The sequence below is a fragment of the Falco peregrinus genome, chromosome 5 (assembly GCF_023634155.1).
Source record: "Falco peregrinus isolate bFalPer1 chromosome 5, bFalPer1.pri, whole genome shotgun sequence".
Lineage (NCBI taxonomy): Eukaryota > Metazoa > Chordata > Aves > Falconiformes > Falconidae > Falco > Falco peregrinus.
In genome coordinates, this window is record NC_073725.1 from 32,356,420 (window position 1) to 32,369,546 (window position 13,127).

At 38.4% G+C, this 13,127-nt stretch overlaps 1 long non-coding RNA gene across 4 annotated transcripts in view; it reads right to left on the reverse strand.

Annotated features, from left to right (window-relative positions):
• The window catches only part of LOC129784503 (uncharacterized), a 140,862-nt gene that overhangs the window by 31,518 nt on the left and 96,217 nt on the right, over positions 1-13,127 (reverse strand). For 3 of the 4 annotated variants that reach the window (XR_008747322.1, XR_008747324.1, XR_008747323.1), the window contains one exon: positions 1,874-1,929. This is a non-coding gene — a long non-coding RNA (uncharacterized LOC129784503). Of the gene's footprint in view, positions 1-894; positions 966-1,873; positions 1,930-13,127 lie in introns of all 4 variants that reach the window. The other variant, XR_008747325.1, reaches the window with a different exon arrangement.

Genomic DNA, 13,127 nt, shown 5'->3' on the forward strand with positions numbered 1-13,127 from the left:
AAAACCTCTAGAATAAATTTTTTTTACTTGCTGCACTAACACTTTCCCAAGCTCTTTCTGTTCTTGCCTACTCAACGTGTGCAGTTTGTCACGCAATACTGAATGGACAAGACCCAGTGGGGGGTCAAGATCCTGACAGGGTGGATCTGACCACTGTCCAATTCCAACCGGTATGTCAAGGCACCAGAGCCTAGACCTTCATCTGGTCCAGGTCCTATTGAGGGAACTCCCATAGGAATTAAGAATCAATACAGAATATACTTTATGTGTAACTTTATAGTAAATTTTTAATTTTATGTAATTAAACCCATTCAAAAGTCACAGTCTGAACCCTGGTATTGCTTTTGTGACTTCTGTTTAAAACAATTTCAGCACTAATACAGATGATAATGAACCTATGTACGTACATGTATACACACACACATACACACATACACTCTAAGTGGATAATCTTTCCTTTAATAGCCTGCTATTTTTTACTTTCACTTGTGTCATCATGTCTTAAAATTGAGGGAGCTCCCAGATGCTCAGATTGGCATATGTTATCACTTTGTTTTGGTTTATTAAAATCCATATATTTATTCACAGTAAAGATAGCTGTACTTCATTTTCCAGCACAGTGTGTATGTAGTACAGCGCCTGCTTACAGAGCATAAGTTCTTATAAGCTTTGTGAGAGAAATACAGACCTCCCTGAACTGTGCTGGACACAGTGGTTCTGTTGCTGGCCCCTGAGAGTTTGTACTTCTACCCCCAACCTCCCTGTTGCTCTACAAAGAACCTGGACACCTTTTGAGTCTAAATTACGTTAGCTGAAAGAAACTAAATACTGGTTATTAAATCTTCCTGTTTTCATGTTGTTAGAAAGTCTAATATTAAACAAACTAATCCTTACCACCCACACCTGTGAATCCTGTGAAGTGTTCACCTTGGTCCATAATCTTAAAAATATTGTAAATTTAGAATCTGGGAAGAAAAGCCAAAAATCAGAAGCAGAACTCTGTTAATGATTCACTGGTGATTCAGAGTGTATCATTTATCCTCTATTTGTTACCAAGGGAACTTAACACCCACTTCCTACCACATCATCGCTACAACCAAAACAGTGTCAAGCCACAATATTGCTTTGCTGCTGCTTACAACTGCTAAATACCAACTTCTTGTAAAAAGTAACTGTGTAAAACAGGTTTTTTAAATATCGTCATTAAGTTTTTGGCTTACCGCTATCAGTGGCCAGCTTGAAATCACAGTGGAAAAGAACAGTATGATCTGCAGCTTCTAATCTGTCTTCTGCAGAACTGTTGAACTGGTTCTGCTAAGGGATTTGAACTATTGGACTATAGTACACCCTCAAGCTTCAGTTGTGTAAGGGGCTTGATGGGTTTTTACTGAAATATTTTCTTGACTTCTGAAACCATTTCAACAAGAAATAAGCTAAAATTGGAGGTACTTGAAAGTGGTTTTCTGGTTTGTAAAAAATGTTCTGGGGTGGTTTGGTTTTTTTTTTTTGGTTTTGTATTTTTCAATTTATTTTTAATGTGGTTTACATCCAAAATAGATTAAATCAGTATTTTCCAACACTTTCAATTAACTGCAATCTTCCCTTACCTTATTCACTGCCAGTGAGACTGGTATTCTTGCCACCAGATGTGTCTGCTCTGAGGACAGGGAACTGAAGTGGCATCTAATACACTTTAACTGAAATGGTTTAGGCTCAAACAACTGATATCCAAAGAAGGCATCTTGCTGAAGATTTTAGGGCCTAGTATGATAAAAATATTTCAGACTGGTCCTATGCTTTCTGATTTTAAAATCAGTTTAGCTGAAATGATTTCAAAACACTTTAGAAAGTCCCACATACACTTTAGACTGACCTGTGGAATCAGTCAGTGATCTCCCTTGCCTCCTTCAGACAGGTCTCTGTCTACCACTGTAGAAGAAAAAGAAACAAGAGAATTGAAGAGAAGCAATTTCATAATAAACAATAAAATATGTTTATTTTGCTTACGGTCGTATTTACCTTATCACAGTGTTGCAAGGTTTCTTGGGTGGTTTGCCTGTTAGAGATTCTGCTCTCACTGAGGGCTGGGGTTTACAAGTTGTTGGATAGATCTGCATTGAGAGCATTTCCTTGTCACACACAGAAAATTGGTTTTGAAATCTCGTTTTCTATCAGTAAATAGGTCTTGAAATCTCTTTTCAAATCGCCACTAAATGAATTCAAGAAAACCATGGGAAGGGGAGAAAGTGCTGCATTCTACTAGGAAGGGCAGTTATTCAAAACCTGGAGTTCAGAAATTCTACACTGGAAGCCCATACTTTTTTCAATTCAGAGTGACCTCAGACAAAATCTTTGCTTCAAGCCAATCAAAAAAGTAATTTAAACCTGTGTCTTCTACCAACAGAATAAAACATACTCCCCAGACTAATCTATGCTCTGTGGCATACTTTCACTAGAAGTTCTTCTTCCACTCAACCATTTTTTTAAATTTCTCTTTGCCAAAACAAAACTTTTTGGTCTTTACTATGTGACATTTTGGCAGAAAGAAGGCTTGGCAAACCCAATTTAGTGTTTAACACAGTGGCTTTGGTCCAGCAAAGCACTCTGCATTCTTACCCCTAAGACTTAGCCCACATTGTTCCAGCTACTTGAAATTATGTAGAGCGTTCTTTACCATCAGGGATGTAATACAATAGGAACTTAATAAGAATATATTCTCAAATGAATACCCTGCTATGGTTCAAAATACACATGAGTAACATGTTCTAGGAATTCATTAATGTTACAGTATTTTGATTTAATTTGTCAAAAACAATTAGAAAATAATTGAAAAAATATTTTTAAACCTCCTGTTTATCTGTTTGTCTCATTCCTCAAGAATTAAAAATTGAAAGTTCCCTAAATAACTATCAAAGCCTAGTACCTGACGAAAGAATAATTCTGTAGTACAAGTATGGAGCTGGAGTATAATCCCATTTTATGTATGCTCTCTTTTTAATACCATATTTACAATATCTTTTTTCAATATGAGAAGTAAATATACCTAAACATTCAGGTGTTTAGAAAAGCTAATTGCATTTTAAGAAGAAGCTGCACAGATTTGTAATTGTTAAATATATGAAAATACAAATATGAGGGCCATATGAAGACCAAGGATATTTATTTCTGTCTTCCCAAAGTCATGTGAATAAATTTTGCTTATAATCATGTCTATGTTGATATGTATGTATATACATAAATAGCTAAGAAGATATTTCAACAAAAGGTTTCAATGCCTGCTTGTGCATTCAGTGTTTTTCATCCGAAAAAATTTGAATTTCCTAACTTTTTTTGAGTTTAAATCCACTTGACATAAAAAACATAATAAAAAAGAATAATAAAAATGATAGAGATAGAGATAATAAGATAATAAGCAGGAATAGATAGATAACAAATAAGAAAAAAATATTTTAAGCTTAACATTTGTTATACTCAGCGCAGTGTGAGAAGGAGTTAGAAGATCAGGTTATATTATTCAGGGCACAATGTAGTCTCTTTCTGGGGCCAAAAAATATTTCTTACTGGCTTTTTAAGGGCCAGTGAGCAAAGCTGGAGTCCACTTTCAAGGTGCCGATGCAGAACATTTTGCTCCCCACAACTTGACTTTCCATGGTCTACGGCACACACTAGTGTACTCCTTTAACTTGCCAGGAAACTGAGGCAAAGAGAGGCTATTTGCCCAGCCCCAGAGTAGATTAAGGAACCTTTGGGAAGAATGGACAGCCAGTGGCTCTCAGCCAGCTTTTGGTAGCCACGTCTGGGACCCTGGGGCCTCTGCTGGGTGGGTGCTGACAACCAGAGGAGAGTGTGTGGCACACCAGCAGTGCCCTTATGTGAGAGACCTGGAGGCAAGGTTGGAATGAAGCCCTGTGTCTTTAGTGTTTTGGAGAGAAAAGCAGGGAGGACATAGACTTCAAACATCTGTTACATTGCCAAGCAAGCAAAAAGGAACTTAATTACAACTGCTAATGTGACCAGCAGGGTCAGTAGTCCAGCTGGAAGCCAAGCTCTGTTTGCTTCACGTTCAGGTTCCTTTGAATCTCCCCTGTGTCAAATGTTAAGGATATTTTAGATGGCAACCGTTTCTTAACATAATTTTAACTAGTTCACTTGAAAACAACAATAAAGCTTCTATTGACTTCAGTGAGATCAGGGCTTGACTGTAATCCAGGACCTGAGAACATTTCTTACATTAGATAAGGGCTCCATTTCATCTTGGGTTACTTGTAAACTTTTCTGCTTAATTTCTTCTGAAGGAAGGGACTTGCACCCTTAGAAAAAAAGGATAATACTGGGTCTAGTACTTCTGAAAGAGTAGACTGCACTCTTCTGAGTCTTCTCAGCAATATTTTCATGCCCAGAAGGGAGGCTGACTAGCACAACCCTGTTGTGAAACTTGCTTCAGTTACTGCTAGAAAGAATGCCTTGGGTGTATTTCTGCTTTCCAAGCGTCAAGTATTGTAAGATCAACTTGAAAATACAAAAGAATGTATTTATTGTAGTGTGAGCTAATGAAAATTTCCTGAGTTAGTACAATTAGCAGATAGAATGTTAATGACGTGACGTTCGTCTCAATGCTGTGAGCTGCTTCTATGTTTAAGAGATTTTAAGCATATGATTGGCATTAAGGTGCCATTGTTATCTTGTAATACCCTCCTCTACACATACCTTTTTTTTCATGGTCAGGCTGGATAAAAAATATTAAAAGTGTGGTACATATTCTTTTCTTTTCTACAGAAATACCTGTTGGCTGCAGTCAGACATAACAGCCCTTCATCTGACTTTTTTTCTTGAAAGAAGGGATCTATCCTTGGTCCCTCGGCATCTTCTTAAATCCCTGTTTGCAGGAACAGTTACTTTTAGATTCTACTTATGCAGCCTTGTCAATTCAACAATCTGCACCACCACTGAAAAGAGGAGGATTGATGCCCTTCTGCGTGCTGACTCTAGTCTTCAGGTGGCTGCTCTGGGAACAAGATCAAGGATTCAGACTGCCTGGAAAGACAAAACAAATCCAGCAGCCTGCATAGCAGCTGGGTGAAAGTAGCTGTACAGCTCCAATCATAGCAGAGTTGGTGTTGACTGAAAGGTAGAGCAGCCTTGAAACTTTCCTAAAATAGTCTGAGGTCCAACCTGCTGCCCAGTCAGAAAACACCTCTGGCTTCAGCCTTGCACAGAGCAGCACTACATGGAAGTGGACAGCTGTTTGTCTGGACTGCTGGGTGGACAGGCGGCTATCCCAGCGTCGAAGCATGTAATATTGTTGTTGAAGGCATTCACGTTGCTCCCTGTTACAGATCGTGCATATCAGAAAAGTTTGCTAACTTTGAAATATTTCAGACAATTATGATTTACAGCCTTTTCGCTCCTTGCTCCATTTTCACCCAAAAAGGAAAAAAACAAAACAACAGTCAGGCATTTTCAAGGTTTCCCAGGTAAAAATTACATTGTATTGTGTGTTGTTATGTAATCATGGTTGAAATTAATGGTTTTTTTTCCTTGGGTTACTAAGTCCATGCTTTGAACTCCAAGTGTTGGTATGCATTAAAGTCAGAAAAATATCAAAAGTTCAGTGCTTGAAGGCATGTCTCCCTTTTTAGGCAGCGCTCAGGTCTTGAACTTTGGAAGAAAAAATCTCTATTTTTCTAATACTGCTGTGACTACATCTGCAGCTGTCAGGAGATCTATATCCAATAGCCCAAAAGGCATTTTGAGATGAGTTAGATTTAATTTTTAATGTGAAAGAAATAGCTTAGTTCATTTTATTAATTCCATTTAACTTCCATACGCGTTCTCCTTTTCTCTTGTATTACCAAAAAGACTGTCATTCCTATGCCCAGCATAATTTCTGACACAGCATATGGACTCTTGTTATAGAACTGTGTGTGGAATAAATTTTCTTTGTACTTCTTTAGTGCCTTATGCCAGAGGTCACTAAAATGATTCAAAAACATCCACTAAGGCAACATATACTGGAACAAAGAGATGTTTATGGGTTGCTTTACTCAATGCTAGATGACAGAAGAATGTAAGCAAAATACTCAGTAGCTATAAGCCACTTAATGTTTCAACCCCAACATTATTTTTTTCCTGGATGTGGCTGAAATCACTGCTTTTGCAAAATGTACCATGTGTTACACACATAACAATATATACTTTTTTCTGTACACTACATCTACTCATTTGAGAAGACAGCTAGAGGTAGCTACTGTGGTCTTTTCAAATAATATTTTCCAAGGAAAATGTTGGGGTTTTTTTCTTTTTCTTTTTAACATAGAAACCTATTTTAAGAAGAAATCTGCTGGGTTTTTCTTTAATTTTTTCTGCCTTTTTTATAAAAAGCTTTGTTATCAGAGAATCTTCAGTTATCACAAGTGATGAGTTTTATACTTTATCTGAAAAAAGGCTCCTTCAAGAATGTAAAGATTCTCATCACTATAATACTGAGCATGGGGGTTAAGTCATTCTTGGAGTAAAGTGCTGTTCACAGAGGGTCACTGTCAAACATTTTGCAGTCATTTATTTTTTCTGGATGTCACCCTTCTTTATATTAAATTAATGAAATGCTTATTTGGTGGTGAACATTACATAATGTAACTGGATATAGACCAGCTGCTTTGATTGCTAACAGAGTCATCATGTGGATGTGCCTGGCCACGTGCAGTCACTGATTGAATGGTTGGATAGATTTGATTGATTCTTTTTGCCTAAAATCTTTTAGTTGAAAAATGAGGGTTTAGCAGTAATAAACTTTTTCACCAGAAAGATTTTAATCTTTCCAGAAATATTTAGATTTTTTATTTCATATTTTATTTTGATATAATATTTTTAAGTCCAATATAAAGTTGCATTAAACTTTCAACAATAGGTGAAACTATGCCTTGAGTTGCAACTTACATTTCGATCATCTTCACAGAACCCAAACACTCTTCTAATAGAAATAAAACATACAAGTGAAATGTACAAATAATCTTCATTTCTTTAAAGCATCAAAGAAGTATTTTATTTGGGTTATGGAAACTAGAAGCAGAGATTTAGTCCACCTTGAGTTGCAATAAAAAAAAAAAGGTAATTTTATTGCCAGCTAACCCAAAAGAGTCACATCACTAGTTTTCTTAAATCAGGGGGCTGTATTGAATCACAAGGCCAGGAGAACAGGAAAGGTTGCTAAGGCCTGATGGTTCTGAAGGGCTGCAAGAAAAGGTACTGTCAAATGATAGCTTTAAGTCATCCCTTATACAAGAAAACTTAACTAATTAGACACTTCAGCTACTTATGTGGTCAAAATAGATTTTCAAAGTAATAGGTCAGAGATTTAAAGAAATCTCACTGAAGTGAGCAGGAATTTCCTTTTGACCATTGGTGTTGGAATCAGCTTGAGTAACGCTTTACTCAAGGAGTGACTTTACCCTCTCCGTCATGAAGCTGCACCCACCAGGCAGCTCAGCAGCCCCAGAAATCACAGCCTGTTGCAGTTTCCTGATATTTTGTGCAATATTTTCATGAACAATTGAAGGCGTGGAGCTGCAATTGCAGTGAAATCTTCTTTGATGTCCACTGGGATAGTTCCTTCCCAACTGACAGACCGTTTTCACTGTTGTATCCATATTATGAATGTATTATTCTTTGTTCTTTAAAACTGCCTTCCAAAAAAAAAGGTGTGTGAGCAAATTGTGCTACAATGACGGACCTACATCAGGAAATACAAATGAGATCTTTGAACTTCAAAGATCTAAAGTATTTTTAAATGCTGTGCTGAAGAAATTAGATTTATATGTATCTCATGTTCCCCAGGCTTTTAAATGAATTAGTAAATGAGAACAATCTTCCCATTTCATCCAAGTGAAACTATCTTGGGTAACATTTCCCTAGTGTATAGCTGCATTTAGGTTAGGTGGTGGCTGAATATTTTTTCATGGTAACTAAATCCCTTAGCCAGCAGACATTACTGTGGGATTTAAGAAAGATTAAACTTCTAGGATTCTGCCAAAAGCAATAATTAAAGTCACTGGGTTCTGCTTATGTAAACAACTGTCATTTTATTTTAACTGGGACTTTTGCCTTTCACTAGTGTCAAACAGAATAAGCTTCCCAGAGATTCAGCTTTCAAGAGTTCCCTTTAGTAACCGTATCTTTTCTGAAATTTTAGTACGACACAGTATTTGCATACTCTGCCCCTTCTAAGACATATGTATAAACTCTTGAGAATTGATTATGTAATGATCCTGTAATGGCCATGGGGTAGAAGATGTTCAATGTAATAAAAAGATCAGAAACATGAGAAGGAAAAGGAATAGTTATAATGACAAAGAAAATAGTCAGCTGGGGAAGAGCAAGAAGAAGCAGTAAGCCTAGCTTGGGCTGCAGCTGCCTGGGTCCTGAGTGCTCAGGACACCCAGCTTCTTGCCCTGTAAGTAGGTATAAGTCATCTGGTCACAGTTGCTTATGAACTCCAGTGACCTGTGAGACACAGCACTCGTTCCTCTAGGATGAAGCCCAAGGTATGAGCAGGCTGATCAGCAGAAGGCTGGGTCCATGTTGGAAGAAGCAAAGTCTATCCACAAGCAGCATAGTGGACTCCTGGGAAGTGCATGCTACCCCACCTTGTCTCCTCTTGATCTCCTTCCCATGCCACACATGCACAAGCACAGCCTGGATCTGCCCCAGGCCAGCCCTGAAAGTCCCTCAGCAGGACAGCAAGGTGGGCAGCTGGGGGAACGATCCCCATCCACCCTTCAGAGTACAAGACAGGGCATAAGGCTCCCAAGACTCAAAAGTGTGTGCCCAGCCAACAGGAGACCCTGTTAGCTACTACGGTGAGGGCAGGCACAACAAAACCCTCTTTCTTTGGCTTCTGTGGAGACCCATATCATGGTTTCATTGATGGCGGGCCCCTCATGCTCATTTTCCCCAGTCTAGAGCTCCAAATCCTGTCTGAGACTTCCTGTAGGTTGCAGTGAGCTCTTATCCAAATGCTCCATGACGACAGCTCCCAGTTTTATGAAGTTATTGGGTACTAATAGGAGTTCTAGGATGTGGCCCATGACCTGTTACTTTTAGCATATGTTTCATTTATGTTTCTACTTTTCATTGCACTATTTTGGCAGGAAAAGAAGGAAAATTTTGTGTCGGGCTGCTGAAAATCCATTCTTAGCCGCTGGCAAACCAGCACTTATTTTTCATTCTCCTCTAAGTCCTGCTTGGAGGACAATGGTTTTAACTCTATTTTCCTATCCTTTAAGTAAATTAAAGCATTGTATTAAAAACAATGCCAGCAATGTTTTGCCTAATAGACAGATAGACATACAGAGCTTATTGGCATAATTAAAGGCAGACTGGTCTTTAAAAGCTAACAATTTCCACAGAGTCTAAGAGTCTGTCATTGAATTAAGAGGAAGCAGTCGATGTATTTCATGATTTCTTGTCGAGGACCTGCCCTGAAAACTCAGTGCCAAGTTCCTAGGTAAGGCCAAAGGAGTCTTAAAATTCCCTCCAACTGTCAGCATCCACATTATCCCAAGCCACTTTAAACCTGACAGCGTTTTTAAATTCTGGCTGCTGAAAATCACACTTTGAGGGACTAGAGAGAAAGGTGTACAGGAAAATCTACTAGCAGGTGCGTGTAAGAAATTTTAAATTAAAGAGACCACCAACTGCTTCTACACAGATTATGTTCTGGCTTCTTGCCAGTTAAATTAGTAACATTTTCGACACCCACATAACAGATACTTAGAGAGTATACATAACAGAACATAACAGAGTCTTAGAGAGATTTACAAATGGAAAACACGCAGTACAGAGAATTGCAGGTACTATCTTGTGTGTCTTTTTATAGAGTTAATGACTTTTTCTTTATAATCAATTATGTATAGAATAATTGCTGATTATTGACCCCAGATGCACAAATATAGCAGTCATGAATATTGTCTCTCCTCCTGTAACCTGCATCCAATCTGACACTAACATATCCCCCTGTCAGAGGCGGAGACTTGAAGGCTGGTCTCTCAACAGAGAGGATATGTGAGAACTGGGCTATACTTAAAGTTTTGTTGATTCTGGCATTCAGTGACCACATCTGTCTGTCACCAGTTCTCACAGCTATACAAGTATACAGCAGTGCGCAGAGCAGGTAAGTTTATTTGAGAAGTGTAGGCATTTCTGCGGGCTAGGATAGCAACTCTGCAGTGCTGATGGAGCATAACGTTAAGGGGGCTTTCACCTCCTTCCGGTACTTCTCTGTACCTAAAGCTTCTGACTCTGCTATTCCCTCTCTTTTCTATGCCTCAAAAGCTTTCAATCACTAAATTCAATGTTTAATCTTTATTTTTTTATGTACAGCATCTCAGGCAGTTTATGTACAGTTAAGTCCTGCTATGCCTTGCTCAAAATGATCTTCTAAAAATAAAGCAACTTGGAAAAAAGAGTCATCAAACCCAGGGTGCAGCTGGCCCTTACTAAACTACAGCTAACCAGGATCACTACACTGGGTGATACATGATAGCCAGAACCTTAAGCAGTTTTCTGAAGAAAAGTCAGGGTAGGGAATACACTCAGATGGTAAGTTGTTTCTACTATATTTGCTACTGGCATAGGGGAAAGAAGATTATAAACAGGGAATAATTTGCTGAGTTACAGCCACAGCTGTTACTGTAAAAAAGAATTTTATTGTTCCTGGACAATATTTAGTTTCTGTTATGGACAGAGGACAAACGGTGCATTTCCAGAGCTCATTGCCACCATCTTTTGAAAATATTGAGAAAAAAAATAATGTATAATAATATTGTATCATATCATATCAATCATATCATATCATAGTATTGTTTGCTTTGGAAGGGACCTTAAATATCTTCTAGTTCCAACCCCCCTGCCATGGGCAGGGTCACCTTCCACTAGACCAGGTTGCTCAAAGCCACATAAAATTGCCTTTGCAGATTTAAAGAAAACTGAAGGCCTTGCAAACAAAAGCAGATATTTTCAGACATTTTTTTTTTCATAAAGAGACTACACCACACAATAATGTTGACTTAGCCCTCACTAAATAGCAAAGCACAGGTTATTTCATCAGTGCCCAGGTTTACATGCTATAGGTGTTAGTGGTAGGCATTGACCACCAGCAGGTTTCATGTCCAAACTACCTGATGGAGAACATCTGAGGAAAAGGAAGATGGAACACAGTTTTACAAAAGTGTTGTTACCCTTCTTTACTACAGGTCTGCATGACTTCAAGTGTATGCTAGTACTGGGGCAGTCAAGCCAGATGACCATGATTATACTGCTTCTATCACACAGTCATACAGTCATGTATTGCTACTGGCATAGGGGAAAGAAGATTGTAAACAGGGAATAATTTGCCTCTGTGTTAACTGAGTTTAGCTAATTAGTGTGACACACAGCAAGGAACTTTCAAAGCCAGTGGAGTTTCTGGGGATGATAGGATCTCAATCTCCTACATTGAGCCACAGATAAAAACATCCTACAACATATGCCTTGAAAAAGTTACAGTATGCAGGAAGGTGTTGCAGCTTCCTACCTATCAGCACAAAAAGTTGTGGAAACACAAGCAAAATATTAGGATGACAGGAGGCAAGTTTACCTAGGTCAAGTTTAACAAGCTGTTGCTGTAATCTATAAGTGAAATACCAGTTACAGAAAAGAAACTGTCAAACCTCTATCCATTCCCTCTTTCAGGAATGTCAGCTCAGCAAAAGTGGCTAGTCTTTATAGATCAGCGCTCCGCCTCAAAATCCGACCCCATCTAGAAATCGTGTGTGAAGAGCAGTCTTCCTCGCCAACAATTGGAAGTGACGACCATTCTATTTGGAATCTTACTCAAAAAACCTGAAAACACAATGTGTCATCACTTGTACAGACCAGCAAAATATCACAACTTCATCATATAACAAATAGTTCTGGGAACAAGAAGAATCATCCAGGCAGTGGTCCACTGACCTGAGAATTTTGTTGCCAACAGCCCAGCAGCCTAACTGCAAAAGAAGACCCATAAAATTCTACTGTTTCAGCCTCCAGAAATGAACATTTACTGATGCATTCCCTGAAGCTGGAGTAGTTATATCCTCAAAGGAGACTCATAGTTTGATTTATTAAAATACAGTGCTATCGTATGATGATAGCAGTGTCCCCATACAGATAGCAGTGCCTTTAGCTAGCACAGCCCTCACCCTCCCTTGCAGGCAACAAACCGATTGACAGCTGCAGTCATTTTTCAGAAGATGACCAAGCTGAGCAGGGCTGTGAACTAAAATCATCAGAGGATTCGTAACGCAGGCAAAGCCCAGTGAATGAGCCAAAGGAGGGGCAGGTTAAAATTACAGAAAACACCAAAGGAACGCATTTCCACTTCACATTGAACAGTCTTTATATCAGAAACTCATGGTATTTCTTATAGAGCTTAATAACTGTGGAAACTGACAGCCTAGCTTAGTGTAGGCTTTTCTTAGTTTGATGTTATTCTTCCTAACTTGTAAAATATGCTGGGGGCCTTGTGGCACACGTGTATGATGGATCTCTCTCTACAGCCTGTTTTGGCTGCAGAATTCCTTAAGTGAATGTAGAAGATCACCAGTAAAAGGTAATGCTGGAAGTCACCTAGCTTGCCTATCTCTAGTTATACTTTGATAAAGCTGACTGGCAACTAGCTTTCCCATGTAATTGGCAAACTCCTCTCTTTCATTGCTTTCTGAAAGAGAACTTAAAGTGCTGGAAGGCTCCATGAAAAAAACAAACCCCCATAACATAAAGGTAATTATCTAAATAAAAATAAAAATAAAGCACCACATTCCAGTTTCAAATATTTTAAATGTTTCCACTTTCAATATTAAAAAATGTTGAGTTTTCTTAGTTTAAAATGTCATTTTAATGGAAAATGGGGATCATTCCATTAAGGTGTCAGAGAAGCTGCTTTTTTAATATTACTAAAAAAGTCTATTTTGTCACTTACGTTTTTTTAAGGCAAACTGCATTTTCATCCAAATCAGCACACTTTTCCAGCCTTCTGATTTTTATTGATATAAGCAGCAGTTCCCCTTAAACCAGACTACTTGTAGAAGGCAAATGGGAATGTGTATGCA